The sequence below is a fragment of the Sus scrofa genome, chromosome 2 (genome assembly GCF_000003025.6).
Source record: "Sus scrofa isolate TJ Tabasco breed Duroc chromosome 2, Sscrofa11.1, whole genome shotgun sequence".
NCBI lineage: Eukaryota > Metazoa > Chordata > Mammalia > Artiodactyla > Suidae > Sus > Sus scrofa.
Window position 1 is genome coordinate 36,844,527 of NC_010444.4, and position 19,158 is coordinate 36,863,684.

General features: G+C 38.3%; 1 protein-coding gene across 7 annotated transcripts in view; it reads right to left on the bottom strand.

The window, feature by feature from the left end:
* The window catches only part of GAS2 (growth arrest specific 2), a 172,679-nt gene that overhangs the window by 131,769 nt on the left and 21,752 nt on the right, over positions 1–19,158 (bottom strand). The window contains exons 1-2 of one of the 7 annotated variants that reach the window (XM_021083247.1): positions 4,109–4,393; positions 2,665–2,833 (exon numbers count right to left, since the gene is read on the bottom strand). The exons of 3 other annotated variants lie outside the window; for them this stretch is intronic. The gene's annotated coding sequence lies outside the window, so the exon portion shown is untranslated. 3 more of the 7 variants (XM_021083244.1, XM_021083241.1, XM_021083245.1) reach the window with 3 other exon arrangements.

A 19,158-nucleotide genomic window follows, 5' to 3' on the forward strand; every position in this document is an offset into this window, starting at 1 on the left:
TTGTGAAGATTAAATATTTGTGTCAGTATTTTGCACATATTTTATATTCAACAAATTACTAGTTAAATTGAAATCATCACCCTAGAAAATAAGCCAAAATAAAACTTCCATTGACTTATTTTAAAAAGAAAAGCAATTATATAACAAAAATAGGAATATTCTGTAGAATTCTAAATCACTAAGAAAAGACAAAGGACATGGGGTAAGAAATGGAAACAAAGTATTGATAAAATAAAACCATAAATAATGGAAAAGTCAAAGTTTTCTTCACAATAAAAGGGATGAAGCCCCCAAAATGATGAAACATTGAGCTCTAAGATGAGTAGTTTACATGTGTTTTTTTCTTTAAATGGTAACAAATTATACTTCATTTTGCCATCAAAGACTCATAAGCTATTAAGATAGAGGAATGCTACATTTCTTAAAATAAATGTGAAAGGGTGTCACTATACCCCTCCCCCCCACACAAACACACCTGTGACCATTTACAATGGAATGCTAATACACTACCATATACAAAATTAACCATAACAAGGACCTACTATATAGCTCTGGGAAATCTATTCAACACTCTGTGATGGCCTATTTGTGGAAAGAATCTGAAGAAGAATGGGTATTTATGAATATGTATGGCTGATTCACTTTGCTCTACACCTGAAATAAACACAACACTGTTATGTCACCTATACACCAATAAAATTTATTTTAAAAAAATAAAATAAGAACGGAGTGCCAATAAACCCAAAGGTCCTATCACAAAAGGTCACCTTTGATCTGATTTAGAGCATTGACCTCACTGCTATCTAGTCAGTTTTGTGTGCTATGGGTGTGAAACAATGAGGAAAACAAAGTTTATAAACCAGTAACACTGTCTTTTAAAATTAAAAATAAAAGTAAAAACACCTTAAGCCAAACACTCAAAATATGGAAGGAGAAAATGCCATCTTTTAAGCTAGACTCAACGAATTAACAATCAAGGATGGCTCTAGATGGCTCTTTCAACCATTCTGAGTTCTCCACCCCTATGCGATTCATACCACCTGACCAATGTTATCTCTACAAAGCTATATATTCTCAAACAATGTCACAAATGCAAAATCTTAACCTAAGAATCTAAATAGAAAATACAAGTCCACAATTTAATCCAAAAGGTAATTCTAGATCTTGGAAATGGACCTTCACTTTTGGCTAAGGGGAGCAGAGACTTGTCCAAAATGAAAAAGCACCAAGTGTAAAGGCAAAATGGCACTTGTGATTAGTTTTTCTAATTACGTATAAAATCTTTAAATGCAAATGGATCTTAGAAGATTTACCAGCCAAATTCCTGGTTATTAATAAGAGAATGGAGGCCTAAGATAGTTTGGCTAAAGGAACAAGTCACAGAGCCATTAAAAGCATCCTACTTAGCCCTTCTGGTGCCCCAAATCAAGTAACGCTGTGTAACACTGTCTTCCAGGAATCTCTTCTCTTGCAGCCCCATGATGATCTGTCTTGAACCAAATGATGGTATACCTATAACAATAATTCCTCCTCAAATCATGACCAAAAAATTAAGGCTGAGTGGGAACTGATTTCTTATATTTATATTTTCATGACATTTGAGATTTTTTAAAAACTTAAAGTTTTTTGTTTTTTTTTTTAATTGTACTAAACCATTCTTGCAAACAATTTAGCTCAGGTTTTGGGGCCCCCTACCAGATAAATTTATAACTTAATTTAAAAACCATCTGAAAGTCCTTAATTAATTACAATATTTGAAGACACATCAAAATTTCATCTACGTAAACCTTAATTCATGAGAAGATCTTGTTTTGTGTATGTATCTGTGTTGTTCGCAATAAAAAGATTCCTGTTTTAAGTAACTGAACGTAGTTGAGAGCTAGCAGAGTTCTACATTCTGTTGAATACATATGTTGTCTACTATAAGGAAAGACTCTGCATTAGCAAAAACTCAATTGATTTGACCCTGAAAAACATTTAGGATGGGAAAATTACATGAGCGTATTACTCTTTCTGACAAGAGAGATTTTCTACCTTTACTCCAGTTCTTTTCTCTAGTCAGAAAATACTGAGTGGAAAATCTCGATAGTTATTTAGAAGAAATTAAAAGAAACAGGGGTATCTCTTCGTGTCATCACATAAAAACCACAAAGATACCAAAATAACCTTAACATCAACTCCAGTTTTAACAACTCCCTCTGCAAACAATTTGTTAGAGCCTTATTATTTGGTTTCAACTAAGGTAAGTTTGGCCTTGCAAAGGCTCCAAAAGTCTATAAAGCAAACTTGCAGCCTTGAAGCAAAATTCTAAAACTATGCATAACATACTTAGGATCAATATAAAACCTGACATTCTGCCATACTTGTACGTTTACGTAAGTTTTCTTACCAAGATACTGGAATACTCAGTGGCAATCACACGACCTTCTGCAACAGGTGAAATAAATTTTGCCTTGTGTATTTATTTCCCAGGAAAGCACAACCCACAACACAAAAGTATAGTGTTTAGCACTAAAATGAAAAAGGAAGCCCCAAGTTTAACAGCAGAGAGGCTGAAATGCAAGCTACCCTTCCTTTCAGAGCCCACTCAGGGAGCCCTGTGTGAAGGCTGCAATGTGCATTGCAAAGCCTACCTGTCCTATACCTCAGACATCTGTCCCTTACCTTGTCTTAGGCACTGAGAATCAGGAAGCCCATGCTGGAGAGGACCACCACAGTCACTACCTCCTCTTCCACAGTTAGGCGGGAGCATTCCTTGAGAAGGGACTCATTGATCGATTGCAAAGACTGGCTGGGCAAACCAGATCCCAGCTGGAGTTAATCAGTGTCCACACTGTTAAGAGGTTGGGGAAAAGAGGCAGTGAGCAGGAGGGCTTGTTCTCAGCCTTGCCTCTGTGAACCTCAGGGGATAGGTGGGGAGGAAAGGTGGACTTCCTCTGCCTGGCTGGCACCTCCGACCTGTCTGAGCCTTTATTTAACACTAGGAAGCCAAATGGGTGTTCCTGTGCACATGCAGATCTTATTTCCTTGGCATAAGATCTCCCATACACAGTTAATCTAGCTTTGTTGGAGAGGGTTCTTGGGGAGAGAAAGAAGTTTACAAGAGGGACAGTAAAGTTTTGCAAACTCTTGACAGTAAGAGAATGAAGATGGAGAAGGTGAGAGACAGAAAACACTTCGATTTCTAAAAAGGTTAACCAGAGGAAAGTGGATAACCTATACCACGATTGTACAGGAAGGTAGAACACAAAATCTGTTAACTCCTGCTTTTGCTCCTTCTCAATTCAAGATAGTGGAAACTTCGGAAGTCTGGGCTAAGCTAATGGCAATTTACATTACTAGGCTGACAGAAATTAATTTTGCCAGAAGAACTAATGCCTCCAAAGCCAAGTTGGCTCCTCTGCTCCCCAAACAATTTCAGATTCCAAAAGCTTGCTCTTTGGATGAAAAGAACAATATTATGCAAAAATCTCCCCAAAGGGGGTTGATCCACAGGCTAGCATTTGTTTATTCACGTAAAAAAAAAGCTCAACTCTGTCAAACTCATCAGTGGAAAACAGCATCACACCTGATCACATGTGTCGCGCTCTTTCCCTCCATCCCGGCCTCCTAGACTCAAGTAAAACACTCAGGATCAATCCATTAAGTCCATCCCCCCGCCACCACAACCCCGCTGCCCTCTCCTCAAAAAAAAAAAAAAAAAAAAAAAAAAAAAAAAAAAAGCCAACGCAGACCCTTCTGCACGAACGCAAAAGTGTGCATTTACAATCGTGCTAATTAGAAATCCTCACTCTGTCCCTGGTTGGCTGAGCCACCCCAGCGGGCTTTTCGTTGCGGCGGTCATTTGGGCTGTTCCACAATGGGGATGCGGAACACATGGTTGCTTCCAGGGAATCAGAGTCACCCACTGCAGTGAGCACCCACCCAGCGCCAGAGTTTGTCCCGCCGTCCGCGGCTCTTCACCCTCCCCAACCGCGTCACCGAGGTTATTTGCAACGATCCCTCTTTCCCCGCTGCCACCCCTGCGGCAGAGGCTGGGGCTCCGCAAGCCGGGCTGCAGAGTGCGCACGCCGCGGCGGCCGAGAACTGGGCCCGCCCGCCTGCTCACCCCCGCGTCCGGAGCTGGGCTGCTGGCGGCTCTCAGGGGCGCCGGGACTCCCGGCTCAGCTCCTGCAGCGTCTCGGGCCCGGCCCCCTCCCGGCTTAGGTCCTGCAGCAGCCACTCTCTGCACCCCAGCAGTCCAGCGGCAGCGGCAGCGGCAACAGCTACAGCCGCGCTACCCCTCTTCATACTTCTCTGATGGCTCCTCTCGGTGCTGTTTGGGAAAACGATTTTTTCCCCTGCCAGAAACAGATTTCCTACATTTCATCAGTCCACACAGACCGAGCGGAAGCAAAATGCTTACTTTTTCTGGTGGACAGCAAAGGCAATTGACACTGATTTACCCTTCAAACGGGGAGAGATTGTATTACAAGCTCTTGGCAGCAATTCCGAGATTGGGGCCAAACTCCAGCCCCCTCCTGGTCCCCCAAACACTAACCTAAGAGAGAAAGGGCGGGGGAACGGGTTGGGGAGGAGATCATATTTAACTCGAGGGTTTTCACAGAGTCAATGGCTTTAGCACAATATTAAAATTGGGTGTTGGAAAAGTTTTGCTTTCCTGGCCAGTGATTCTGCAGACGCTGAGGCATGAGCTTTCCAGTAACTTCGGCCACTCTTTGTTCCAAATTGAACAATTTGATTTCTTACAATTCCTTTTAAATATCAGGTTTTAGAAGAGGCTGTACTCGCGGCTGTTTTCGCTTTACAAAAGGAAATACAATTCCACCCTTCCTTCTCTCAGCCTCAGTTCGACATTATGTTGAATGTCATAGACAATTTTCTCCAACTGTTGTTTATTAGGGCATGTATTCTGAGATGAAAAGTCTTCCCATGAAGCAGACAGATGTTCAAATGTCTGCTTCCCCTCTAGTAGACACGTGACCTCTTGCTGAGCACCCTAATCGCCTCAAGTTACCATCCTCCTCCAGTGTAGATGAAAAGGATCACAATTTTTTGTTGTTGTCATTTCCAGCTTCATCAGTTTCACATGCATCTCTATCCAATGACGGCAGTGGCATAGGTACTCCCATCCTCCTTAGATACCATGTTTAAAATGGTGAGTAATGGACCACCCCCACCCTCAGCCTCCCCTCCCAAACGAGAAACTACCAGTAGATGGACAGTAACAAAGTGATGTGGGTAATTTTAGATATAATTGAAAAAATGCATTTTGCATTTATTACTGCTTTCATCTGGAAATGGTTATTTGCTCTAAAACATCTAGAAACTACTTAAGTTCTTTGGTTGTGGTAGCACACAGATAATGAAGGATGGGAGAAAACAGATGGAAAAGTTCGGCAGCATTAAACTCCAAGATTTTTATTTTATTTCAGTTGGGTGTTGTAACTGTCAGCTCCATACTTCTCTCTGGCTTCCCAGAAAAAAAGAGAAAGGAGCCATTCCTCATTTTTAAGGAGAAAGAGCATTACAAAAAGACCTGTCTTACTGCTTGGATATGAAACAAGAGGGAAGGGAGCAGAGCACAACCCTTAAAAGAATGACAAGTCCTTAAGGATATAGCAAAAACTGGTTAGAACCAACTAGGTCCTAGGTGGTGGATAATTTGACTTCCAGTGGACCTTGAGTTTTATTATAGGCTCATTGTAATACATTTGCTGAATGACATGCCCATAGGCGCCATGACAGTTCTGAGGCCAACCATAACAGGCCAAAAAGTGGTCGGTGGCCCAATTCCTGGAAACCCCTGCCCCCTCCCAGAAATAGCTGGAATAATCCTCCCACTTGTTAGCCTATGAATTGCCCAGCCCATGAAAACCACCCCATATTTTTTGGGCCTCTGGCCTCTGAGATGGCCCACAATTTGTCTATCTCTCAATAAATCTACTTCTTACCTATCAATTTGCCTCTCACTGAATTCCTTCTGTGCTGAGACAGAAAGAACTTGAACTTCAGTAAGTCCTGGGACTAGGTGTGTTTTAATTTAAAAAGCAGTGGGTTAGAGTCCCAATCTGAGTCTTGGCTGGGTTAGTGTCCCAGCATGTGGGTTCCAGTCCCGATCTGAGATGTATGGTTTCAAACATAAACAACAACAAAACATCCAGAAAAGGTTACTGATGAATTTGAGTAAATCATTCTGACAATAAAATTTCTCAAAATTTAACTAGATAGATCTGACTACTCCTAGAGCCCCAACAAAGTATTGAGTTTCTGAACCTACAAAATGTAAATCAAACATCTTTGATAATTTTTCATGATCAAAACATCATCAGACAATAAATGTTAATTTAGTATCTTCAGGGTGTATAACAAGAGTTGAAAAAATTTAACACCTGGATTTTCAAAATCTTTTTTTTGGATTTTCAAAATCTTATATTCTGTTCTTTTCTAGATATATTCTTGTCCCAGTGTTCAACATTAATATTATAAAAAGTGAAGTATAAAGGCAATGTTTTTGTTGATACAAGGACAATGTTAAGCCCAATTTGGGAAAATAAGGAGGCTTCCAGAGGCAATGGGAGAACAGAATCATTCAAATTTTTCCCTCCCAGGCCCTTTTCTTCTAGGCATTTTTAAATTCTGCATTATAATCAGATCCTCTGTCCTTAGCAAAAGCCACAAGGAAAATACTAGGCAAAATAAGTATTTTCTCCCTTAGCATCTAAGAGTTGTGCTGAATCCTTTTTTGGTGACAAAAGAGAAGTAATACAAAAGATTTCTGAAGAGGCATCAAAGTAATGTTTCATTTAAATTTTCTCAGAGTTTATAACAATTTCAATTTGATTTTATTTTGTGCTTTTGAAAATCATATTTCTACTTATGTATTCTAATCATTCACTTATAAAAATTTGTCAGAAAATCTTTTTGTTCAAGAATTTTCATACCTTCAAACACTCTATGACATAAACGACAGCAACATCTTCTCAGACCCACCTCTTAAGAGTAATGACAATGTAAACAAAAATAAACAAATGGGACTTAATTAAACTTAAAAGTTTCTGCACAGCAAAGGAAACCCTAAACAAAACTAAAAAACAACCCACAGAATGGGAGGAAATATCTGCAAATGAATCGACTGACAAGGGATTAATCTTCAAAATTTATAAACACCTCCTACAGGTCAATACCAAAAAAACAAACAACCCCATCAAAAAATGGGCAGAAGATCTAAACAGACAATTCTCCAAAGAAGACATACAAATGGCCAAAAAAACACATGAAAAGATGTTCAACATCACTCATTATTAGAGAAATTCAGATCAAAACCAATATGAGGTGCCACTTTACACCAGCCAGAATGGCCATCATCAAAGACTCTACAAACAGTAAGTGCTAGAGAGGGTGTGGAGAAAAAGGAACCCTATTACACTGTTTGTGGGATTGTAAATTGGTGCAACCACTGTGTAAAATAGTATGGAGATGCCTCAGAAAACTAAACATAGAACTACCATTTGATCCAGCAATCCCACTCCTGGGCATCTATCCAGAGAAAACCATGACTCAAAAAGACACATGTATCCCAATGTTCACTGCAGCACTGTTTGCAATAGCCAAAGCATGGAAACAACCTAAATGTCAATCGACAGAAGGGTGGATCAAGAAGATGTGGTACATATACACAATGGAATATTACTCAGCCATTAAAAGGAATGAAATAACGTAATGGCATTTTTAGCAACATGGATGGACCTAGAAATTATCATGCTAAGTGAAGTCAGTCAGACAATGAGACACCAACATCAAATGCTATCACTTACATGTGGAATCTAAAAAAAGGACACAATGAACTTCTTTGCAGAACAGATACTGACTCACAGACTTTGAAAAACTTAAGGTTTCCAAATGAGACAGGCTGGGGGTGGGGGAATGCACTGAGGGTTTGGGATGGAAATGCTATAAAATTTGGTAGTGATGATTGTTGTACACCTATAAATGTAATAAAACTCATTAATTAAAAAAATTTTGAAAAAAAGAATTTTTGTGCCTTGATCTCAACCTAAACATATTTGTTTTAGGAAACCATAGTGCAACTGACTCAACCATAACCTCCCTGATGTGAAGTGAATGCCTCATCTATTGGGGTGAAGAATAGCTAAACACATCTTAAAACAAAATAGCATAAACAGTCAAGGCAGATTTAAAGAAAACATAGTGAGAAATAAAATATTCCCTGCCAAATCAGTAAACAAAGAATGTCACAGTTACCCTCGTTTGCAGCCACCTCTTCGTGGGTGAGCAGGTGGGTCCTGAGGGAACTGAGGATGACAACAGAGAATACCTGCCATCTAGCAGTCAACAGACTGCAGCACTCCCTACCATACACCCTGAGGAAACTCAGGATGTGAAAATACAGGATACTGGCCCCATATAGCTGAGGTGCATATCAAGGGAATGATTTCAGTGAGCCCAGACCTCTGCATCTCATCTTCCCACACAAAGAACAGAGCTAAATTCCTTAACTTGAGATATCTGGTTTTATTTTATTAACAGTAATCTTTTGTTCCTACTACCTGCCCCTTGCAAAAGCTCCTATATATTCTGGCTCCCCCTGGCTTTGCTTCCTGGGTTCCTTGAGTTGCTGCCTCCTGCACTTAGGTCTTCATTTTGCCCCAATTAAAACCTACTCTCGACTTTTAGGTTATGCTTATTTTTTTAAGTAGCCAATAGTTTACTTTTCCTTTTTAAGTTTCCATACTTTTGAAGACTTTAATATTGAGAATTACTGAGTTATTCTGTGTTTCAGGCATTCTAAACCTTTAGCATTATCTTGAATATGAACTGTGCCTTTTCTCTTAATGTTAAAAAATGAACATATGTTTAAAAGGAGCAATAAAGTTACTTTTCTCCTCACCTAAGGTTAGCCTCCCCTCATGTTCCCTTGCCCCTTACTCATGGAAATAATATATGTTCACTTACTCTGAAAAGTGGGGCAAACTTTCAATAGATGATGGAGATTACTGGGAATTTCGAACTAAGTTAAATACTACAGGAAAAGACACTGAGTTAAAAGTAAAATAAATTTCCAAAGGTGACCAAGACATTCTTATATTCCTAAATAGCTTTAAAAGGGCACTTAAAAATGGCGTGATGGCTTTAGAAGCAAATAAAAATAATGACACAGAAAGCAGCATGAAGACATGCAATGGTGTTGAAGAAAAATATGAAGCAATGTAATAAATGAAAACATTTATTTACACTGCATTAAAATAATTATCAGTGATGTAAAATACCTTTATCCTTCCCTCCCTAGCTAACATCTTGGCCCATGGTATAGGCCTTCAACTGATTTTTACCCAAATAAAAATTTTTAAATGTCGTAAGACAAACAAAATGTATTTTATAACTCCTAGTATGAAAATCACAAATACTGTTAAGGATAAAAAGGTCAATGCTATTATTTTCCATCACTATTCATATATGACACTGTAAAGAATAAATGGGAGAAACTGCACAGGAAAAGCTCAAGGTTTACTCTCAGTTTGATATGCAACTTAACAATATCTATTGCTTTACTCTCAATGGAGAACTTTAAACTTTCTAAGCATAAAACAACAGTAGCACAGATATCTATTCCCTACTGGGCAAGACTCATATTTTTGCAAAATATGTGTTATATATGAGCATATGTCTTCTAATGTTTACATAGGGGACAGATTGAAATTATTTCATGAAACATGCCATTTATCTTGTCTAGTTTTAAATATCTTATGCAGTATATACTGTTTTATGATTTTCCTTGTCTAAGTTGGTATTGTGTTTTTTAATTTTTCCAAATATTTGTATGATCTGTTTCTAAATCTTTTATTAAAATATCACACCATATTAACTGCATAAATTTCAAATTTAATATGAATATTTAAGCCACAGCCACAGCAATGTGGGATTCGAGCCGCATCCGCAACCTATGCTGCACCTTGCAACAATGCCGGATCCTTAACCCACTGAGCAAGGCCACAGATCAAACACGAATTCTCATGCATACTAGTTGGGTTCTTAACCCGCTGAACCACAATGGGAAATCCCTAAGATAAAATGTTTTTATTTCTATAACCTTTTCTTTCTTTTACACCAGTCATCTCCAGCTCTAGAACACCATTAAGCATTAGTAGTTATTCAATAAATAATTGTTGAATGAATAAATGATCATTATAGAATAAGTCAGTCTCTTAGGAAGCTTACTACTAATTGGTTAGACTTTTATATATTGTCTTTAATTTAGTAGTTTGGAACTTGGAATAGAAAAATAACATTAAAATAACATTATAAATGATGGTTTCATTCCCAAGTTAAAATCATTTCATCTGGTAAAATCTAACTAGAGTTCAGTAAAACAGATGCTTGCTTGTATGCCAGGCTTATAAATGAGGTCAGTCTGTCACTTGTCACTTCATTAAAAACCAAGGTTGATTTGGACTCAAGGTTTAAGTATAACCAATATAATATGAGTGCAATGAAAAGTAATAGAAAATATTACTACTTCAGTGGCTTTCAACTTGTTTTATGTGACCCGCAATAAAAAATACACTATGGAATAGACACATAAAAACATATTTAGACACACAACCAAAACATGTTTCACAAAACAAGACTTACCTTCCTCAGTTAATACACTATTATTTTTCTATTTGGCTTTATGCTAATCTTTTCTATGCAATTCAGTTGAAAAATGCTGATGGGGAATTCCTAAATTTATTTTACAACCCACAGTTTGAAAAAAATCTGACTTAGAAACTAAGTCAACTAGGGCATCAATGACCAGATGGTTTCATTATAAAGTACAAAACAGATGTGTTTATTTTTAGTTGTAAACGATGTGATGTAACGTCCATCATGATATCCCATCGTACACCCTCACACCTCCATGCCTTTGCTCATGCTGACTTGAATGATTTTACCTTTTACTTTCTCCCTTTGAAGAAATCAGATTCATTCTTCTAGGACCAGCTTAATCATCATCCTCTTTGTGGTTCTCTTGATCTTCCTGGCAGAAACGTTGCTGTGCCTCTGTGTCCAGTACTCTGAGAATTTTTCCAATTTCTTCTATATCTCATTTACAATGTAGTATCATGATTGTTTTCTTATGCATCTATCTCCCCAACTAAACTGTAATCCCTAGGGAGCAGGAACGAGTTACCTATCAAGTCCTCAGAACAGTACCAAACCTAAGGGTTTGAATGATTCAGTGAATAAATAAATGAACCATAAAACCACTGAATATCTGAAAGGGAAAAAGCAGATTTCTCTGGGTGATGGGACAGAAGGAAGGGCTGCCCACTAAAAGGGAACTAAAAGGAAACCCCTCTATAAAGGTGGCATCAGCTGTTAATTTTGCACCACTGTGGACAGAAAAATATATATTACAAGTGAAGATTTACTGCCACATTTCTTGGGACTCTCCTGCAGGTAGGCTTTGGTTGAGTTATCCATTGATTTTTATTTTTTTTTTTATTTGTCTTTTTGCTATTTCTTGGGCCGCTCCCGCGGCATATGGAGGTTGCAGGCTAGGGGTCGAATCGGAGCTACAGCCACAGGCCTACGCCAGAGCCACAGCAACGCGGGATCCAAGCCGCGTCTGCAACCTACACCACAGCTCACGGCAACGCTGGATCCTTAACCCACTGAGCAAGGGCAGGGACCGAACCCGCAACCTCATGGTTCCTAGTCGGATTCGTTAACCACTGCGCCACGACGGGAACTCCCCTATCCATTGATTTTTAACCCTGATGATAATAAATTTAGGATTACAGATCTTCCTCCACTGACACTTCCTCCACTTACCGGGTTACATCCCAATACATACATCATCATAAGATGAAAACAACATTAAGTCAAAAATATGTTTAATACACCTAGCCTACTAAACATAGTAGCTAATATACTAAACATATTTTAGCCTAGTCTACCTTAAACGTGCTCAGAACACTTAGATTAGCCCACAGTTGGACAAATCATCTAACACAAAGCCTATTCTAAAATAAAGTATTGAATATCTCATGGAATTTATCAAATACTGTATTGAATTGAAAAACAGAATGGTTGTCTGGGTATAGAATGGTTGTCAGTGAATGGATTGTTTACACTCGCAATTGTGTGGCTGACTGGGAGCTGTGGCTGCCCAGTATCACAAGAGAGTAACATATTGCATATCGCTAGCATAAGAAAAGATAAAAATTCAAAATTTGAAGTCTGGTTTCTACTGAAGGCATATCACTGGCATCGTCATAAATTGGAAAAATCTTAAGTTGAACCATCATAAGCCAGGAACCATCTGTATTTTGTTGAAGGATGAGAAACTTGCTGAAATTTCCATTATTGAAACTGTAACAGTTCACAAATATGGAATCCCTGCCAACTACTGATTTACACAAAGCATTTAGAGAAACAGCTCTTAAACTCATCTCATCAAATGGCTCTTTTAGTACCAGATAGGTCAGGAAACATGCCAAGAAAGGTACACACCTAATTCAAAAGGAGGGAGCTATTCAGAAAGAGGTCAGGGTCTGTGGGGCTTTTCTTGGCAGAAGGACATGTCGCCATCCTACTGCTGTCACCACAGCCACTTGGACTCTAGAGCCACCTGCAAAGAGACTTCACCAGTCAGTATTCCCACCTAAGCTGCCAAAAAATACGCACTAAATTGTACTAATAATAGTCACTGCAGTTAAAATTATAATTAAGAGTCGAGATTTGGAGACAGACAAAACCCAGGTCAAATTATTGCTTCTTTACTTAGCTGCTAAAAGCCATAGGTGAATCAATTAACCTAACTATAAATTTCCATATCTATGAAGTGGGATTAACAAATAGCCCCTCTCATGGATAAATCTTGCATGTTATATAAAATAACACATATAAAATATTTAGTTTACTGTCTGACATGTAGCAAGTGTGAAATGAAGTTTAGATATTTTATTCTTAATTGAGGACCTGAATCATCTTATTGACTTATTATAATAATCCCCTGGGATTAGGAAATTCTCATCATTAAAAATACAGATGATCAGAGAATATCACGTATCCCCTCTCTGAATCTTTCTCTCCTCCCCACTTGACGATATTCCATTTCACATCCTTTTGGACATCTATAATTTTGTTCATTCATTTAATTATTCATTCTACTACCTCCTCTAATTTTTATATAAAGACGAAGTTGTAGGCCTGGGTCATAGGGTAATGGGAAAAATGAGCTAATACACAGCATAGGTAGGATTCAAACTCATGACTGAGTCTGACTGATGCAAAAGTCTGTTCATTTCCCTCCTTCCTTTTTATTTTTAAGGAGGGGGAAGAGTCTACACAGGAAATAAATTTATGTTCAAATGTTTAAAAGTAATCATAAAACACTCTGAAAAAAAAAAAAAAGTTGAAGCAAACTGAAGAGACTGTTTCTGTCGGGTATCCTAACTCAGCTGGATGAGCTGGCCCTGGTCCTGAGGTTCCACATCACGTAGGATGAAGTCAAATCCCTTACAGCATTGAGAGAAGGAACTCACACAAAGAACACAGCAGAAGACATTGAGAAGAAGCTTCTGGGCAGGAAAAGTTAAGAGAAGGTTTCAAACTCTACATAAAATAAGCTTTTTTTGGCTTTAGCAATAGGAGAGGATAGATGAGAGTCAAGGAAGGCATCTTTTTAATCATCTCCTGTAGCCTGAACAGCCTGTATAGGCCAGAGAATGAAAGATATTTCTTATATGGAGTTGGCTCATGTAACTATGAATGCCAAAAATCCCCAAGGTCTGCCAGGGGAGTTGGCAAGCTGTAGACCCAGGAGAGCAGAAGATGTGGTTCTAGCCTGAAGACTGGTAGGATCAAGGTCCAGGAAGAGCCAAGGCTTCAGTTTGAATCTGAAGGCAGGAAAAGGGAATGTTCCAGTTCAGTGTCAGGCAGGCAGGCAGGAAGAATTCTCTCTTACTCAGCCCTTTCATTCTATTAAAGTCTTCAAATGACTGGATGAGGCCCACCCACATCAGGGAGATCAATCTGCTTTATTCATTCTACCACTTTAAATGTTAATCTCATCCAAAAACATCCTCACAGTGACACCCAGAATAATGTCTGACACAGTATCTGGGCACCCTGTGGCCAGTCAAATTGATACATAAAATTAGCCCTCACAGGAATTCCCTTGTGGTACAGCAGATTAAGTATCCAGCACTGGCTACTGCAGCAGCCCAGATTGCTAATGTGGTATGGGGTTTGATCCCTGGCCTGGGAACTTCCACAGGCCATGACTGCAGACAAAAAAAAAAAAAAAAAAAAAAAAAAAAAAAAAAAAAAAGGCTATTACAAAAGAAATAGGTGAAAAGAAGCACTGGTGCTGATTCAAACACTCATAATCCTTACAACTCACAACATTCTAAATCCATCATATTCCACGCAGATTAAGATGCTAGAATGAAAATAAAAATGCATAGCTCAAAAATAAGAAGAAAAAATGAAAGTAAGACAGGTTTGCACTGTATTCCAATTGAATAAAATATGACTGAGGGAGTTCCTGTCGTGGCGCAGTGGTTAACGAATCCGACTAGGAACCATGAGGTTGCGGATTCGGTCCCTGCCCTTGCTCAGTGGGTTAACGATCCGGCGTTGCCTGAGCTGTGGTGTAGGTTGCAGACGCGGCTCGGATCCAGCATTGCTGTGGCTCTGGCGTAGGCCAGTGGCTACAGCTCCGATTCAACCCCTAGCCTGGGAACCTCCATATGCCGCGGGAGCAGCCCAAGAAATAGCAACAACAACAACAACAAAAGACAAAAGACAAAAAAGACAAAAAAAAAAAAAAAAAAATATGACTGAGGTTCTGACATGCTCCTTCAGTACCAGGGTAGCATTTGTGCACCAAAAGCTGCTCCTGAATACACGATAGACATAAATGTTCAATCAATCTTGTAAAACAAATGTAGCCACTGTTCCTTTACATATTATCTAATAGGATATTTAGTTCTTTACATATGTTAAACAGAAAATCAAGAAGAATCTTTTTTTCTAGAAATATCTTTCCCTTTAAAGTACCATTTATTCTACTAGCAATAAATTAATAAAATGAAGCATGCCTTGTCATTTCCAAGGCAAAGTCCCTAATCTCAGAGAAATTACCATTACTGAAGTGAGAAAAAAATTAAATAATCCAAGAAAATGAACACATAATTTATCAGATGATAATAAATAGGCTCTGCAGAAAAATAAAACGAGAGTAAAGGTGATAAAAAGTGTTGAGAGATGGCAGATGTTACAGGTCATGGAAGGCCTCACCAATAAAGTGACATCAGAGCATAAAGCCAAAGGAAGTAAGTGTACAATGCAGAATCCTTAGGTCCACTATAGGCAAACAGTGAGTACAAAGTTACTGAGGCAGGGGAATGCCACAAATCAAATGTTCCAAGAAACCAAAAGAGCTCCTGTGGCAGAGATAAGTAAAGTAGGATTAGGAGACAAAGTCAGAGAGATTGGAATGGGTGGAATGGTGGTGTCCAGATCCCATAGGGCCTTGTAAACCTTTGTAAAAATGCACCCTCCTCTTAAGAGTTTGAGCAGAGAGGTGCCATGTTCAGATTTGTAGTGTAAAGCTGTCACTCTGACTCCTGGGTGGAGACTGTAGGAAGACACTGATTATGTGCAGGGAAAATCGTTCAATGGCTATCACATAATCCAGTGAGAGGTGACAGTGACTAGGATGAGAGACAGCAATGGAGTTAGAGTAAGGAAGTGGATTCTGGATACCTTTTGAATGGTTATTCTCTTCTCTTTGCTTTATACTCTTTTCCCCTAGTTTATTCATTGTGTAATGAGACAGATGAAATTATGCGAGCACCAAATCCTAGTCTACAATATATCATCCATATTTCCTTATGATTCTTATTTTTAATTATCATTTATTTTTTATTTTTGCTTTCTACGGCCACACTTGCAGCATATGGAAGTTCCCAGGCTAGGAGTTAAATCTACAGCTGCTGGCCTATACCACAGCCACAGCAACACAGGATTTGCGTCACATCTGCAATCTACACCACAGCCCTCAGCAATGCTGGATCCCCCATCCACTGAGCGAGGCCAGGGATTGAACCTGCAGCAACCTCATGGATACCAGTCAGATTCAATTCCACTGCATTACAATGGGAACTCCCATGATTTAAATTTTATCACTGATGGATGGTTAGGCATCATGAGAAAGAGACAAGGAGGAGCCCAACTGTTTTTGTGTAAGCAAAGCTGCAGTTTACTAAAATGGGAAAGATTTTAGGAAGAAGCTGTCTTTGTCTTATCTTGTTTTGAGTGGAATGGAAATTTAGTCTCTAGTTTTACCTAAGTTTGAGATGACTATTGGATATCCAAGAAAAGCTGTTGTGAGGTTAGTGGAGCCTAGTAAGAGGGGGGACCAAAGACAACTGAGTCTTATAAAAGCAAATCTTATATATTCTATTGTCTCCATTCCTATTCCTCGCAAACACATTAGATTGTAAAGTCTCTCACCTTAAATATTGGAGAATCACGAAATAAAAGTTGAACTACTAACTGTCGTTTCTAATTGTTTCGCTACCAGTTGTTTATAGAACTCAGCGAGAGATCCAGTTCATTACGAAATTGTGAATTTAAATCTTAATTAAAGGTATTAGGAGTAATGGGTGATTATGGGCCAAGATATGACACTCTCCTAATTGGGCTGCCCCATTTGACAGCCAATGCCCTGGGGAGAAAGAGTGAGGAAACCGAGTGGTCATAACCCTGAAGGTTGAGAAAGAAAATAACTTCATAAAGAATCTTCAGTTCAGGAGATAACCTACTATTTTTTGTTCTTCTTTTCCTCCTTTATATTTAGAGTTTAAATGGCTATTTCTTTATGTGTGTGTATCCCATTTCAGTTATACACACACACACACACACATACACACACACACACATATATATATATTTCCCTTTCTTGTACTGGAAAGTATAATACAGTGAAGTTTGATTGTTTCTTTGTTTTTGCGCTGTCTTGACCCAGTTTTGAGGCCCTGGGTAGTCTGATTACTTCCCCTCCCGAAGCAGCCAGTTAAGCTTTTACCCTGACTACTGCCCTTATTGGGCTCTCTAACTCTGAACCACAGTGCACTTGCCCTAATCTCCATGGGGCCAAGAATCAGAACTAGGACCCAGTGCCTGGGGGTACACAAAAATTGCAAATTAGCAGTGTTCAGGGAGCAAAAACTAACTAAAGCTACCAGTTAGCCGAACAGAGGCTGTCCCTACAGATCCAGCTTGCTGTCTCAGGGTAAAACGGCTTTTATGGCTCTGCCTGGCAGCCTTCTCTCATTTGGTGCCAGAACAGAGTTGTGACTTTCACCCTTCCAAGTGTCAGTGTGTTTTGATGTGTCCTGCCATGAAAAGAATCTTTGTTTTATAAAACAGGAAGGAAGGGATGGCGAACTGTTTTCATCCTGACACCTTCCCTTGCTTCACCTTATCCACACTTCTAGAATTCCTCTCTTCTTATCTGATCCTAGATTCTCTCTGCTTCCTTGTCCTTTCTCTCTTATAACATTCCTCCCTCCTATCTTCTGTCTATAGAAATACAATCATCATAATTCCCTGTGCTCATGAATTTCTATAAGTTGGCTCAAAATACTTTGTAAAAGTTAAAACAAAAAAAGATATGAGTAAAATATATTAAAACTTTAATAGAGTAAAATTGAAAATGCTGGGCACAGAGTATAAAAGTTTGAAGGTGTTACACACAATAATGAGATACCATTAGTGGAGAATAATAAACAATACTTCTTCATGATAGCCGTTGTATCTTGAACTACTTTTGACTATTTCCACCATCAGCAAATTTCTCTAACTCACACACCTTATGGCTTATGAATAAAGTGAGGAGATGATTTTCATTTGTTAATACAGCTTTACTACTTGGTTGTGGATTTGTCAAAGCATAAATTTTACTTCTAGTTGCTTTTTATTTAAGCTTTTTTTTAAATACCAGTAATTCCTTATAGTTTACCTGGATTATATACTGTTCTTTTCTCCAATATGTGAACACTATTTTATTTTATTTTATCTTATCTTATCTAGTCAGATTCATTTCCGCTGTGCCATAACGGGAACTCCTGAACACATTATTTTAACATTCAATTTCTCCTTTACACAATTCTGTTTTATTTTTTCTTTCTTTTTTTCACATCAGTCTTCTTTGTGTCATCAGATACTATTTTCATCGTTCTGTGCCTTAGGTGGGTAATTGGGGTTAGTGTCTGTCATGTGCTGAATTCAGAATAGTGAAGGAGGTTACTCAACTCTTTTCGTTAATGATGCATGGTGCTGCAACTCATAAAGAGATGATGAAAAGCTTCAAGTTTCAGAAAATACAGCCAAGTTAAGATCCAAAAAATATCTAAGCCAAGAATCAGAAGAGACATCAGCAACAGGTATATGATATAGTTTTATAGTCTATAGACATTACAGTTGTGATTGAAATAAAAATTTTCCAATTTGTTTTGAAACACTTTTAGTTCCTGTCCATTAATAACTTTGATATGCAGTTTTATTCAGGTAATATGACACCAAATAAAGATATTTTACTTTTTAGTAAATACGACTATTTCTGTGAAACAGCAGGAAGAAAGTATGAACCAAGCAGCACAGGAAGTACAAAGATACTACAAACATAATGTTTACTTAATATACTTCCTCAGACATATTAAATAATTTATAAAATATCATATACTCAGTCCTAAATATTGCACTAATTTTGCTAATTAAATTTTAATATTTAGTCTTAAATATATGTTCTAGAGACATAGAAGGTAAGGGAAATAAGGCTAGACTCTGCATCAAGAAAATATAGGATTTACATCTTCTGGTTTGGTTTAATTTCTTTGCCAAGCGGCAGAGGAACCATTTATGAGGCTTTCCAGATGTACATTAATTTTTTCTCATTGAGACAGACTATATAAGTGGAACCAAATTATGTATGGGAATTATACAGATGTCTTTGTAAATAGAGACATTAATTTTTTCTAAAACAAAATACAACTTCCACAATTTCAACAAAGTGCAGTAATTATTGTTTTTGTTCTTGTTTTTCAATTTTAGAATTAGAGTGGATGGAGATGCTGATAA